At 39.3% G+C, this 16,402-nt stretch overlaps 1 pseudogene; it reads left to right on the top strand.

The window, feature by feature from the left end:
• Nucleotides 1-1,718: 1,718 nt before the first annotated feature.
• Nucleotides 1,719-2,986, top strand: LOC141641386 (zeatin O-glucosyltransferase-like; annotated as a pseudogene).
• The last annotated feature ends 13,416 nt before the right edge of the window (nt 2,987-16,402 follow it).

Here is a 16,402-nt window from a genome sequence, read left to right on the forward strand (position 1 = left end):
TAATGTGGAGTTGAATGGAGGGGGTATCTTTTAAAAAAAACAAGTTTAATTGTTTAGTTAGGATTCTCATGAGCAATCAATTCCATTGTTCAAAATATTAAATTTAGTTGGATTTACTGAGCAATTTTTACTATGGCGTATTTTAGAATCTTAAATGAAGCTGAAAGATAAGTCTAATTTTGAAAGAATATAAAAGAAGATGTAAGGAAAAAAATGGAATTACTAGACATGTTTGAAATAATTGCAATGGTGATGAGATACATTGTCGATACATACGTTGCACTTATGTTATTACTAACGAGATTTTATGTTATTATACTTTACCTAATACCTGCTTTATATCAAACGTTGATTTCAATATGATTTTGATCACATGTATCAAAAAGGGATTAGGTAAAAATCATAGCCAACAAAGTTTCATACAACCATTAATTAATGTATATACTACATATCCAAATTTCATACACCATCGGGAGTTTTGGTCTTTCTTTAGTTAACCTACATGTTATTTTGTTCGCAACTTATTTTGCTTCAAATTTTGATCTAAGACATACGAAAGCCGAGAGTAATACTCTTGAGTCCAATAATAATTGAAGATAATAATTTATCACATTATATTCAATAAAGCCAATCGCATACCAACTGTAGTTAGAAATTCAAAAAGATAATAGTTTATGAAATCACAAGTTAGTCAATTACCCAACCGTATGCTAGGTACTCCCCTGTTTTTCAATATACGACGTTTTGCTTTTTTAAGGCGAGTCTTTGACTTTTAATATATACAAAAATACATTTGGTCAAAAATAATAGTAGAAATTATACAATTAAATTTCTTATGAAAAGCTCTTTCATATGAGTATACATATCACAATATTTAATCATATAATTTGGGAGATATTGAAGAGAGAAGTGCGTGTCTCAAACTGTGAAGTAGTCCGATAAAAAAAAGGGAAGTATAGTTTAGTTACAGTTCATATTTTTAAATATAGTTGTAGGGAATCAAGAGTATTATATGCTTATGTTCATTTGGACCTTAATTTTAACTTATTTCAGTTTAGTTTAGTTACAATTCATCTTTTCGCAAATTACTGTTAGACCATGTTCTTTTCGACTTATTCCAGTTCACTTCAGTTAAGCTCAACTTATTTCAACTCTATTTAACTCAGCAAATGTCTACATTTAACTCACTTAAGATATTTCACTTCAGCTCAATTCAGTTAAACTCGCCTCTATTTAGCCCAAAAAGAACAGCGCCTTACTTCAATTCAGTTCAATTTAGCTCTTTTCAGGCAAAAAGAACGGAGATCGTATGCTTTACTGTAATTTAAATAATTCATTATTGATAATGCTAATTTCGTCTCAAATTAAGATTTCGATAAAAAAATCCTCCATTTATTTATAAACTTAGAATAAATTCCGCAATATGTTTTGGTATGTTAATTTCTTTATTTGTAGAAGATAATATTAGAGAGTTAATTATTGATAATGAACCTATTTATTCTAATTTCTAGGTTTGAGGTCCTTTGACTTTGCTTTTAAAAGCTAACACCACAATAATAGGACTTGCTAATATTTTCCAAGTACTACGTTATTAAAAATAGACCAAATTATCCCAATATATATGTATAGTTAGTTATCCGCAATATTTGTGCAAATTCTATCTAATATTTGTGCAAATTCTATCAAATAGAGTTTTATAAGTTAGGTACCAGTGAAAAATCATAAACTTATATGCTATATATACCATTAAAAGATGTGTATCTGAACTCTTAGAACAACTTTCGGCAAAGTGTCGCAGAATCATTGTTGTTCATGATAGCCTGATGGCTTCTGTAGTCCAAGATGTAAAGTTCATTCCAAAGGCCGAATCCTTTCGTTTTGTTTTCTATTCCTGCCTTCACCCAGTTCTTAGGTTTCTGGCGACACATAACGGAATCAGATAAACCTTTTCGAATAGATCCAAGTATTACTATCCCCAGACGTATTTTCCCTGAAGAAGAGACGCTTACACCAGAGGTCACAAGGTTCGTCTTTGAGCAGATGAAATTCTGGGGGATCGAGTCAGAACGAATCTACAATACATCAAGGGTGATAGAAGGTCCATATATTGAGATGTTGGAAACACTCTCAAGAAATGATACTGAAACCACACACTTTGTCCTCGGACCTTTTAATCCGGTGGCAATGACCGGCAATCTGAAAAGACATAGATGCCTAGAATGGCTCGATGTACATGACAAAGGATCTGTGACAACAACATCACTGACAGGAGAGCAGATTGGAGAATTGGCTACCGGGTTAGAAAAAAGTGGACAGAATTTTATATGGGTGCTCAGAAATGCCGATAAAGGTGATGCTTTTGATAGAGCGAAAGAGGGAAATCCCAAGCTTCAGGAAGGGTATGAGGAAAGAGTCAAGGACAGGGGAATGGTGGTCCGAGACTGGGTCCCACAGCTAGATATTCTAGCTAGGGCTGAGCACGGATCGGGTATCCGTAACCGAAACCTAGAAATTTCAGTATCCGATATCTGATCCGAAAATTTCGGATATCCGACTTTTAATATCCGAAATTCTCGGATCGGATATCCGAATACCCGTTACCGATCCGATTAGCTTACAACATCAGTCAAACAGCCTTGCAATTAACATTTCAATGATAATTTTTGAGAGAAAAATACAATTATAACTGACCAATTTAATTCCATGGGGATACAGAGAACATACCTAGGCTTAGTTGTATTTGAAACACTTAATTTACACAAAATAAAATAAAATCATGGACAAATAATTTTCAGAAACTCCAGATCTCCCTTATTCACCTCATATTTAATTTAATTAAACGTTGTTGACTAGAAATAGAAGCACCGGTAGTTAGCAATGACGAAAGACAAACGCGGAGGAACAAAGGAAAGCATTAAGGGAACAATAACGGAGATCAGAAATGCATTATCCGAGATTTGTGCGGTGCAGTAGCGGAAGTCGGAAAGTATCGCACCGTCAATTGACATGCAACACAATTGACAACCACTCGATTATACCATGATCGTGGTAAATATACCAACTTAAAAGTCAGATCTAATGTTTGGAAATAATGGGTTAAATTAACTTAGCCTAATTATTGAAGAGCTCCCTTCAAGGCATGTAAAAGCTATTAATATTAGAGAGATTTAATAACAAAAGTATAGTTAAAATGAAGACATGAAAATAGTGGAGGGAGAAGACGGAAACATTGCTGTAAAAATGAAGGAAAATGCTAGGGTTAAAACCTGGATTGTTTATTTATAAGACGTACTATGTAGTACTAAAGCCCAATGTATGTAAACTACAGAATTTGGAGTTCTGAAGGCCCAAATTCAATGGGTAAACTTTAACATTTTTTAGGGGAAAAAAAAACTAAGTTTCGGATCGGATACGGATATCCGAAAATTCTGTAACAGTTTTCCGATATCCGATCCGTATCCGAAAGTTTCGGATCGGATATCCGCTTTTTCGGATCGGTTCGGATAATCGGATTTTTTGCTCAACCCTAATTCTAGCACACCGGTCAATAGGCGGGTTCATGAGTCACTGTGGGTGGAGCTCGTGCAACGAGAGTATTAGCATGGGGGTCCCTATTGCAGCGTGGCCTATGCATTCCGACCAGCCGATGAATGCTGTTTTGATAACATTAAGTGCTAAGAATTGGTCTTACATTCCTGTTTATTCGCAATCAAATCGCTAAAAAACGAGAAACCCATTTGCACAAACCAAGTACCCTGCAAAATTAACCCTAACCCATGTCCTAATTTAGCAAAATTAACACCCCTTTTGCCCTAATTGATTCAATTGATTAAAGATGGTCTCTCCTTATCTCAATAAAAGACCTCTCTCATAAAGGAAATTATCATTTTATTATCATTTTTTTTTTTAGATTTTTACTTGAACACAATTGATGTAATATTTTATTGTATTTTTCCATTTATCTAAAAAATAGAACTACATTATTAGATGAAGCTCTTCCCGTTAATTTGACACTTCTACAGTTCTACCGTTCTAATGCTCCTTAATTAACCAAAAAGTCCAAATAAATTGTTAAACAGCTACGAGTTTTGATGGTTTGTACATTTATTAGTTTGATATGGAGATAAACAATGGGGATAAACAACATAGTAAGGTAAACGACTTGCAGTTTTGAGGAGTTTACAAACAAGATATTTTTTGCATGCATCTTCATATCAATCAATCAAACCAACATCTTATCCCCTTCGATGCTAAGATTGTTATGACTTTCCGAATAACAGTGGCAACTCTAAACTACCCATAAGTTTTCGGAAATATGGAACAACTAACAAATTAAGAACATAAACCAAAGTTGAACAATCAAATAGTCAGTCTTGCAGTATACCAACAACAATCGAAGTATTACGATGCAGCATCACGTTATATAGAACATGGTCGAACACTCAAGGTTAGGGTAATGAACTAGATATAGAGATATTAAAACAAAAGAGCAAATGAATTGATGGTTGTCGTAGAAGACTAAGTCAACAGACTACCCGTATACCCCTTTTCACTTCCAAAGTAGCCACCAGGCCACTTCTATCCTTGTTACTTTAGCAAAACATTCAATGAAAGTTTCATTTACTATACCTATATGGTGTTTTACGTACGGATAATTATCTTAATTTACAAATTACTAAATTATATTCCATTAGAAAATTTATCTATAAATTTGAAAAGTGAAAACTTAAAGGATAAAACTTTAAAATAGTTTGTAATTGTCCTCTTATTCTAACAAATTGTAATTCCTATTCCTAGAATCCTTACATAAACGTACTTCTTAATCTTATATAAAATTAATAAGACAAATTTACCTTATTTGAGTAATTGAAATACAACTTTTACGTATCATTCAAAATGATATTAAAAGATCTAAATAATTAGAGGAAGGACAAATTTGAAACCCGTGCAACGCACGGGCACAAAATCTAGTTTCAAATAAATGTAACGTAAATACAATCTCAAATAATATAGCCATAATTTAGACATAATTTTATCATTTGCTTTTGCGACATTACTCTTCCCCTCTTAAAGAAACTTCGACCCCGAAGTTCACCACTAAACAAATTCCCCATTCACAAATCTACACATATATCCTAAGACTGACATTACTCACACCCGCAACCAACATTAATTCATGCTACGAAACTTAATTGATGACATTACACAACTACGACCCATAGCAACAGAATCTGACGGAAATTAAGTAATCTATATATATCGAGATGTTATTATCGAATAATAGTAACTCTATCAATCATCTGTTATTTAGTCACGTAATAACCATTGAGTTTCACTCATCCAATTTGACCTGTTATAACCATAATCAATCACAGACACCACGGAAGATTGCGTTGGATGACTAAAAATATATATGTATCGGACTCGTGACAGCTACAATACTCTCTTGTCATAATATAATCATGACCCACGCGACTTATATATGTACACCCAATTGTGGCACATTGCCCAAGGTAAAAGCATTCCTGTTAACCATGGCAATGCGATAAAACATTCATATTTTGACATGTTATCCAAGTACATGCATACATATAACATGATCGCACTTCATACTAGGAAAATTGGTTATGCTAATCGACACTATGAGACACCCGCAAGCTTGACATACATATATTCAAAGAAATATGATGATTCGAAAATATTAAACACAATAAGTTCCTGTAACAGTAATATTCGGCCGAGTGTGAGTGGCTACTCGGTCGAGTAAGCTCTACTCGGTCGAGTATAATAGCATACTCGGCCGAGTAAGCTCTACTCGGTCGAGTATTACCTATACTCGGTCGAGTTTTTACAGGTAGAGAGCTTTTTCTGGCAATTCGACACAATGCATCAACGAATTCACCTGCAACCAAACTTAACTACCACACACCCAAGCATATCCAAATCAAATAAGTAACCACACAATATGCTAAATAAGTAACGGCCTTATGGCCGAGTATAGTCATCCAAAAGTAAGAGATAAATCTGGAAGATAAGTATCCAACACAAATGAAACAAATCCAGGAAATACAACAAAAGGATCAAAAGTCAGGACCCTCCTCCATGTTCTCATCACCACCGCACTGAAGTACCTTTTGAGCTACACCGCTCCCCGAAAACCTCGCTTCTTTGAGTAGTCCCCTCCTAGTTGGCTGCCATAGTTGGCTCCCCACGGTCTCGCGAGGCCGCCAAACTCAGTCTCCTCAGGTGGCCTCCAAAAACCGGGATCAACTCCGTAGCTGTGGAAGACTCTCGTGTCCACTCCAGGTCCTCTCCACCAGACAGGTTGTGCTAGTTGTGCCCCTATGCCTTAGTTAAGGGCCATCTCGTGCATGTTGTGGAGCACCAGGGTGGTGGAGATCCGCTCAATCAAATCACTCACCTGCATCCTAGAGTCATGCACGGTGGGATAGGGCGAGTACTGGTGAGGGTAGAGGTCAGGGGCGGAGTAAGAGGGCTCCGTCACAACTGGGTCTGCCCTAAACTGCCCGACTCTATGGCGCTCACGGGGTGGGGGAGGCACCTGTTGTCCCTCTGGCACTGTGGTAGGCTCAGGTAAGTCCAAGAGGATGGTAGGATCAATCAGATAAGTCTGGGGCTCAGGTCTAGGTATAGCGTAAGGCTCCCACTCAGCTAAGTGGTCCACCACAAGGAGACGGGCCGGATCGGGAAGTACCATCCACATGGATCCTCTCACCCTCCAGGCATAAGAACCGTCATTCATCTTCCTCAACCATCTATTCTGACACCAATACTGAGCGTTCATGGTAGGAACGGTCTCAACATACTCATCCCCCGATGGAGGTGGGGCATCAAAATCGGTCAGACGCTGAGCTAAACGGGTCACTATAGCCCCGCAAGCCACGTGTCGGTTCCGGGACAGGGCCATACGCTCAAGACTGGAGCACACTACCCCCGGAGCACTATAATAGAACGGTTCCCTACGTTGCAGATTAAGGTAAGACATAAGTAACATGACCTCATGAGAATTAAGCTTGCTCACGGCATCCCTAGCCTACAACAAACATGTAATCATCCTCAAGAACATGCGAAGAGTCACGTGTTGTATATCATTGATCAACATGGCACTGGCACTAGGGGCAGGTCGGCCAGTCAAGTAAGGAAGGTAGAGGGGTGCACCACTGTTCTTAGCTACGTCACTAAGGTATCCCGTACCCTCAGCCTCTAAACCCAAATGGCTCGCAAACTCATCCAAAGTCAGCTCGTGATCCTCATTCATGAGGCAGAAAGAGACAGTCTTCCCCTTCGCATCGTACTCATAAGAGCTCAAGAACTCCAAGGTCAGGTGGGGGTAAGACTTCTTCCTCAAATGGTATAACCCCTCCATTCCCAAAATCTCAAAGATATGAGATATGTCCCCCTTAATTCCCAAGGTCTCTAGAATATCGGGGTTGATACAACGGGTGGGTCGAAAAGGGCGACTCATAAGAGCCAAGAAAGCTTTGTGTTGCTTGAAGTCAGAGAAAATTACCGATAGATGTGCCTCCACCGGTGGAACCACGAGCTCATTGCTAGACTGACCCGTCTCAAGTTGAACATTAGGATGGGTCCTCTTGTTTGTGAAACCTCTGGTTTTCACCATACTGCAAAAAGACAAGTTTTAACAAGGATACTTGACACACCAACAATTTTGCAAAAGATGGACTGTTTTCGCTTGTATAAAATTTTTGAGACGAACTTTTAAGACAAATTTTTATCATCAAAATACCAAGTACTTTACTCAAAACTTCATTACCAACAGTACGATAATCAAACAAGGGATGAAGTTTCTCGATCTTTTAGCAAACCCTAAAACTGAAAAATCCAAACTAAACCATGAAATTACTCTAGTAACGATATAAACAATGTTTATTTGCACTTAAACCCAAAGAATCACAAGAAAAGGCTTGATTTCAGTTACTCATGATGGGAATTCGAAATATAGACAAAATCATACCATAACTTTGATAATAAAAGAGGAAATTGAGTTAAAACCTTACCTTGAAGAAATTTTTGGCAATTAAGAACAATTACACACCAAGAAATTACCCAAGAGATTGAGAGATATGGAGTATGGAAGTTTAGAGGGAAGAAGAAGAAGAGATGGGAGGCGGAAATAAGAAAGGAATAAGCCAAAATAGGGTTTTTGTATAACCCGGATACATCCCGATAAAGCAGTACTCGGTCGAGTATTGGGTTTACTCGGCCGAGTGTCGACTACTCGGTCGAGTATTCTGTATACTCGGTCGAGTTTTCAAGAACAGTAGCGATTTTAATTCTCACAAAATGAGCACTCGGTCGAGCACAATCATACTCGGCCGAGTGTGGTCTACTCGGTCGAGTACGCGTTTCTACTCGGTCGAGTGTCCAAAAGCTGAGATGAAATCTCGAATTTTAATGCTCCTGCAAAACAAATAGCATAGTTCGGAGTTCCGTGCACTCGGCTCGTCACTGTTAGAGCTTACTTCTACCACATAAACATGCATCAACACGAATTATGCATATTCATTACCACTTCAATGAACATTTCTACCTACATTCCTTACTTTGATATTTGAACAACTTACACGCAACTCGTAAGCATATATAACAATTAACTACTTCACCCGCAAAGTTTAATCTATAACCACATCATTACACATTCCACTGTTCATGTTATTCTCACCTTAGACAAAGCATTTGCAAGACAACAATCATCATATAACGCAGCCATTATCAAACAAATCATTTGACTTAACCTTGTCACACATTTCGGCAAACTCATTCACCAATTCTAGACTTTTCAACGCACATTGATACACATTATTCTATCCACAGATGCACACAACAACCATCGTTAAGCAACGACTCTTCCTAGCTACCCTTTTTCCCCGTGACTGGCTTAAGTACGATGGGGCCATGATTTTGAAATGAGGGCGCCTTCACACCCAAAATCTAGCATCGGCTGGGGCACCCAACGCACATACACCAGGTTCATTTGAGTTGACACCCTATATTCATTGAGTTCATTGGTTCAGGTTCCAAAATCGTCGGCTCTGATACCACTTTGTAACACCCCTGCACACCAGGATGCCTTACTAAGGACCGTCCCAGTATAAGAAGGTGTTACCATCTCGGTTACCCGAGGTAGTAGATCAAATAGACAATAAAAGAACATTAATAATACATTACCGTACTTTTTACAACTCGGTACAAATCTAATTACATGTGATGATAGATACTACTATAACTCGTGACTCTGCACTTCTAAACCGGTAGCGTGATGACTCGATCCCTCCTAGCCCAGCAGCCACAAACCAACAGTACATGTTAAGCCAACTACTCATCATCCCCGAATAGATCACAACAGATACCACAAACAACAACAACGGGGTCAGTACTGTCTAATTAATAAAAGTCAAACAAACAATGTAACCGGCTGATCATCCTCCACAGTAACTGGCTACACACCGAAGTGTGTAGCCCTGCCGGATTACCCATCGCAACAAGTAATCCACTCCGCCGCTGGGGGACCGCAGCCCATCCCCACCAAGTCCAGCTCATCAACGAGCGACAATCCATGTCCCTTAATGTACACATCCCCTCCCGTGACGGGTTCCACGAAGGGCGAACTAGGGTGAGAAGCCACTCCCACAAGTGACTCCACCACAATCAACACATACATCACAGTACCACAGCATCACAGCTGTCACAACACCACTACCGTCACAACACAACCACATCACCACCGTCACCACAACGCCCATACTCCGATGATCAGCAGATAACAACAATTACAAAGCAAACACAATCTTAAATCAATTAACAGTAACTGAGTAGGGAAACCCTACCTCATTGCCAATCATGAATAGCATCCACATACAGCCAAGCAAAACTCCAACATGCATCCTACAACGATAACCATCCCCTATTATACAACTATCCTCAAGAACCTACCAAAAGAGACACAAGGCAGTGACATACCTAATGACGCGAACCGACGGTGACACGGATGACAACCACATACGCATCCTTCCTAAGCAAATCCCATTCTTCCCATGGTGAAGGTGTAGGCTATGAACATGAGGGTGTATGGAGATAGGGTGATAGGAGGGAATGGTAGGCTAGGGTTAGAGAAAGAGGAACTGTCGAGAAAATGAGAAATGAAATGAATCTCGCGAACTTGCGTTTTTATATTAACTCGTCAACAGTAGCCATACTCGGTCGAGTACTGGCGTACTCGGTCGAGTAGGCTCTACTCGGTCGAGTATAGATGATACTCGACCGAGTAGCCTCTGCTAGGTCGAGTAACCAATCCTATATAGTACATGTTCCAGTCTTAGTCTCTCACCCATTCCTCTTTAAGATCCTTCTTGGTTGGAGAGTCGGTCAATAGAGTCCTTAAATATCCTGGGTATTACAAGAAATTTCTAACCTTGTTGCAGGATGCGGATTGAGGTAAGTAATATGTGACGGTATTATTGTAGCCCAGGGCCGTGTTGTAACACCCCCTCATACCAAGGTACCTTACCAAGGACTACCCTAGCATGAAAGGCTGTTACCATCTCGGTTTCCCGAGGTTAGTATATCAAAGTTACAATTTCCAAACAACATTTATCAAAGTATACAAAGTTACGAAATACATTATCTCAGACCAACTCAGAATAAACGTACGAGGTCTCAATACAAATGAAATCCAAGACATCTAAACTCATAACAACGGAAGCTAGACTTGACGTGGTGACTCCCCCTGACTGTCCCATAGCTAAACATCTGCATTACCTATCACAATCTGCTCACCATCCCCGAATGGATCACCGCAGGTTTTACAAAACAACAACACGGGGTCAGTACTACTCAATCAATATAAGACAACAACAATACAACCAAACTGATCATCGATCTCACACGATGTCGACTACACACCGAAGTGTGTAGCCCCGCCATTACCCATCGCAACAGAAATCCTCGCCGCCAGTGGGTGACCGCAGCCCATCCCCACCTAGTCCAGCTCATCAACGAGCGACTAACAATCCCTGTCCCTTAATGTGCACATCCCCTCCCGTGGCGGGTTCCACAGAGGGCGAACTAGGGTGTGAAGCCACTCCCGCAAGTGACTCCACCACAATCACAATCACATGACATCACAGCCATCTCAATCCGCTCATACCAACATCGTCACAACAATCTCCATACTCCGATGATCAGCAGATAACAACAATTACAACAAGCACAATCTCAAATCAATTGACAGTAAACTGAGTAGGGAAACCCTACCTTAGCAATCCGCTTACGCTGCAATCAACCATACGAATGCATAACGAATATCACATTGTCACCTACAACAATAATCACATAATACAATTACACTTTGCACAATCCCATTTTCCCCAATTCCATACATACAGTAACCCCAAAAGAATACAATTGACAAGGGGATGAAACTTACCAACAGTAGAATAAGAAACTACACGCAAGGATCACGACGATTTGCACACACAACGAGATTAGAGGATGATTAGGGAGTGATTGGGGAGAGATCGTAGAAATGATAAGGCTTTCCAATGATATTAGAAACTGACGCGGAAATATAAAATACCCTAAACATTCCCTAATCAAACCGTCGAAATAACACTCCGCCAAACCGGACACTCGGTCGAGTAAGTGTATACTCGGCCGAGTGTCCCATACTCGGTCGAGTGTTCACTTTACTCGGCCGAGTGTTCCTCGGCAGAACCAAAACAACAAACATCCTCAGCACTACTCGGCCGAGTAGGCTCTACTCGGTCGAGTAGTCACCAAGGAAAATCCGTAGTGTTACAATCTTCCCCCCTAAAAAAGAACTTCGTCCCGAAGTTCACACTCTACTATAAAACAAAGTACAACACTACGCCACAAGACTATACCAACCACATATAACAACACCAAGGAACTATACAAGTCGCCACAAAAATCATTACCCCGACTCAAAGCAAACATCGAACAAAACAAAACACGATCGCGAAGTTCCAACCCAACCTATAAAACATGGACACTTAACACCAAGCCTCCACAAACAACATGGCTCACGATATCGTCTCAACTATAGCATAGGCTCCCAATACTGACTCCATAACATTACCCAATAACCACAATATAATGTTGCCAACTTTGTATTACTTCCATAACACTCAATAGCACTCAATCCATAAAAGAAGATCAACCATCAAAACGGAATGTTACATTCTACCATCCTTAAAACGAACTTCGTCCTCGAAGTTTACTCAAACACATAAACATCATCTTCCAACTGTCAAAACTATCAGACTCATAATCGTCATCATTCAACTGTCGACACTATTGAAATATTCTCTCATTCCTAAACATCGAACTACTACAAGCACGGTCAAGACCTTTAATAAAATCAACACAAATATCCGTCCTTTATGCTACCCAACACTCTACTTCTAATTATACTACCATATGCACAACCATCAAAATCTCTTTTATCGCATCCTACTCCTCTTAAGATAAATGTTACGTCCTCGTAACTCACTAATACTAGATCCTTAGCTATACCTCTCAATATCTTCATCACCACCACATGTCAAAGATAACCACTTATAATCTGAACAGTCGCCATGCATATATCTTAGGCTCTCTTACTTAAACAACTCTCATCCTTCAATTTCAAAATCTTTAACTTAACCAAAAACTTCATATCTTCCACATTACCGCAACATGACACACCTCTCTATATAAACTATATAAAACTCATATCACCAAAAGCATAACTCACATTCCACACTTGTTACGTACACTCATACTAGATCCTCAAGTTCTTTTCTTTCATTACCGCAAAACTCATACATAACTTAACATGACGCCAATTCCCAATATCCTGCACTCACTATCTCAACAAAAGATTATGAACCGCCTGCCGCTTTCAGATCATTACAACACATATTCCACGAATCACTTGCCATGACTATGACTACCGATGTCTCATCCTGAAACAAGATCAAAATTACTGTAACAACTTCTCACAACTGTATCCTATCAACAAAATATCACTATACCATGCCAACAACGAAAACATATACAACTCTCTTTCATATCATACTCTACCCTCATTCCCAAACTGAAACTGGTAAGAAACATCAACAAACAAAACAACAGTCTGCATATTCAACCAAAACTCACAAGGAACAACAGCAAACAAACAACAATATATGTTTAACTGACATGCACTTTCTAAAACTCGTATCATAGTCGTCTCACCTACTCCACACAACCGGTGACGGCATCGCAACACCGCCACCAACAGCCGCACCGCAGTGCGAAAATACCCGCATCACAACAGTAAGTACCGTGCCCGGATCGCCACCCGAGGCACCACAACCACACCGATAGACATCACAACATACACAACCCCATAAACACCGACTCAGTATAACATCTTGGACAAGAAAACTTATTCAAAACTGCTTTACCAGATCATAACAGCGCATATTATACAGAATAAACTTACAAGAATCTCATGAACATCATCCTTACCATTTCACGGAATGAACATGTATCATCAATACACACACAATTTTAACTATCCATGCCAGATCAATCAAATTATTACCTTTTGAACTCCATTCCATTAGATTGTCGTACCCAACATATATCCCAAACATTCATATAATAACTTTATGACTATCACACCATACCGCTTCTCGTGAGGTCAGAACCTCACACAAACATTTATACACATCACAGACCCATAATCACATCCAACTAGTCAATCCTGATCACGTAAGTTACCACCTGATAAAAGTTACCTCTCACCCGAGCTTAACTCGTACACCCCTCATAACATATTCTCACATACACTCAATTATCACCACCCGACGAACGTAGTCATATCATCAGTACCCAATTACCAGCGAATGCCTCATATATCCATATTTTACAGTCCCTCAAAACCACACATACCAACCAAGCCTCCACAAAACAACCTTTTTAGAACGACTAACTTCTCTATGTACCCTCATCCTTAACCACTAGACAACATTATGACACCACCATCTCCCATGCAATTACTCTCTTACTATCACTTCTTAATATGACAATCCGCTTCCTCTCTTTGGTTATCATCCCAAATAACGAACATCCAATCCATCAACAAAATCTACCCCAACATTATTCCCAATTCTATCCTTTATCATATCGTTACCTAACTCTCCACCAAATTCTCAGATCGTGCAAACACTTTACAAGCTTCTTATTCCCTTAATACCTCAAAACTCACGGCTAACATGTCGTCATGTCCTCCTATATAACCATTAACTCACACCCTCTAGTGGGGATATCGTACATTTTATAATTTCCTACCTTCATGCTCCTTAACTCCGGTCAACATTATCTTAACTTACTTCCATCCCTCTTTCCCTCCTTTTACTCAATAACGCCAAATAATAAGTCATCTCCTTTCTCTTTCTACCTAACTCTTTAGTCATTTGTTTATTTTCCATAGCTCCACAACTCTAATTCCATTAATTCATATCAATATCTTATCATTCTTCTTATCATTTATCATCGTTCATCTTGCTTCACACTCACCCTTGTCACCATCAAGTCCACGCACTAACAGTTACTCTTCAATTAGTCGTATCTCCCTTTCGCATCTCTAGAGACCAAAATTCACTTCATACCGTTTGTCCAAAGAATTACACACTAAACTCACCCCTTGATATTCCAGCTTCCCAAACTTAGCCACTATCTACAAATCCACATCGTGATATAACTTCCTTTAAGTTCATTACATACCCCTCTTCTCTATCCCTCTACAACATCCTTTCATTTCATATATCCTTACGCAACACAATGCTAACCGTCTCCCTCCATAAGTCCTTACACATCCCAATATGCCACTATTCGTACCTCTTATCTCAATCTTTCATTCTCATGCTTCTTTACACTGACATCATCCTTGCCCAGATACACTTACTTTTATATTACTCAACACATGACTACATCACTCATCATATCTCACAAAACATGCCATTTATCTCGACTAACTCATCATCCTTCCCTTTCCTTTTTCCACTATTTCTCACAACCACATTAACACATGTTTTCCTTACCCAACACTTATCTCTCATAACTCGGCACTCTCCCTATCATAACATTTGGTAACTTACGTATCATGACCGTTGCGTATAAAAGAATGCGTTAAGACTCAAAACATACATGTGTATATACCCTACGACTCAAAACAATAAAAAAAAAACATAGCCACCGGCTCAAAACAAAAGTAAAACATAGCCACCGACTCCAAGTGGCCGCCCAATAAGGTACTCAGTCGGGTACATAACATACTAGGTCGAGTACAAGGTACTCGGTCGAGTTTTCGACTCCAGAAGCAAACTCAATTGTCGCAGAAGGATTACTCGGTCGAGTATTGGGAATACTCGGCCGAGTAGACCTTACTCGGTCGAGTATGAGACTACTCGGCCGAGTTCACGACTCCAGACGCTAAACAGTATTATCACAGAGAGATTACTCGGCCGAATATGGAATACTCGGTCGAGTATAAAAGACACTCGGCCGAGTAGGGACTACTCGGTCGAGTATAGGCGCAGTTCTCAGCACCGTCCAGTTTTCGTAAAACAGTCATATCTCACTCGTTACTTGGTCATTTTGGGCGTGTGACCTATCGTTAGAATCGTAAGAGGACAAGCTATCACCTCAACTTGGAATAACAACAATATCTTTTCTAGAACTCGACTTATGACAGTTTTAAGACAACCCTTCCGTAAACGATCTTCATACTAATCAAATTTCCTAAACCAAGACAATTTGAACATGCATCAAGCAACAACAACAACTCAAAACTCCAAGAAACCAGTACACAAGTGAACTCTTATCATACTCTCATGAAAATTAAACACGACATTCACATATATAGACGTATGACCTTAATCACATGCTTCTACCAACAATCAAGCATTAAAATCATCATGTTCATATGCACATGTACCACTACCATACTTCATGTTCAACATTGTATTAAACAGATAATATGATCACATTCTTCATGCTCAATATCAACCAGATACAATTCACAATTCACCCTTCATATTGTTACCATGTTTCAACACTTAACATGCCAACATATTCCATGCTCAAAGTTTAACATCAACAAATCCTCGATACATCTTTCGACAACCATCACATTCCACTTCTTTCATCATTTAATCCAACCATGCACAAGATTCAAACTATAAATATCAAACACACATAACTCACACATATAACAGTTTCCCCCCATGTGACCGGCTTGAGATCGTAAGGGCCTTAATGCGACTTCGGGACGTCTCCCAAGTCTTTGCGGCAGCTCCAAACAACTTGTTGG

The sequence above is a fragment of the Silene latifolia genome, chromosome 2 (genome assembly GCF_048544455.1).
Source record: "Silene latifolia isolate original U9 population chromosome 2, ASM4854445v1, whole genome shotgun sequence".
Taxonomy (NCBI): Eukaryota; Viridiplantae; Streptophyta; class Magnoliopsida; order Caryophyllales; family Caryophyllaceae; genus Silene; species Silene latifolia.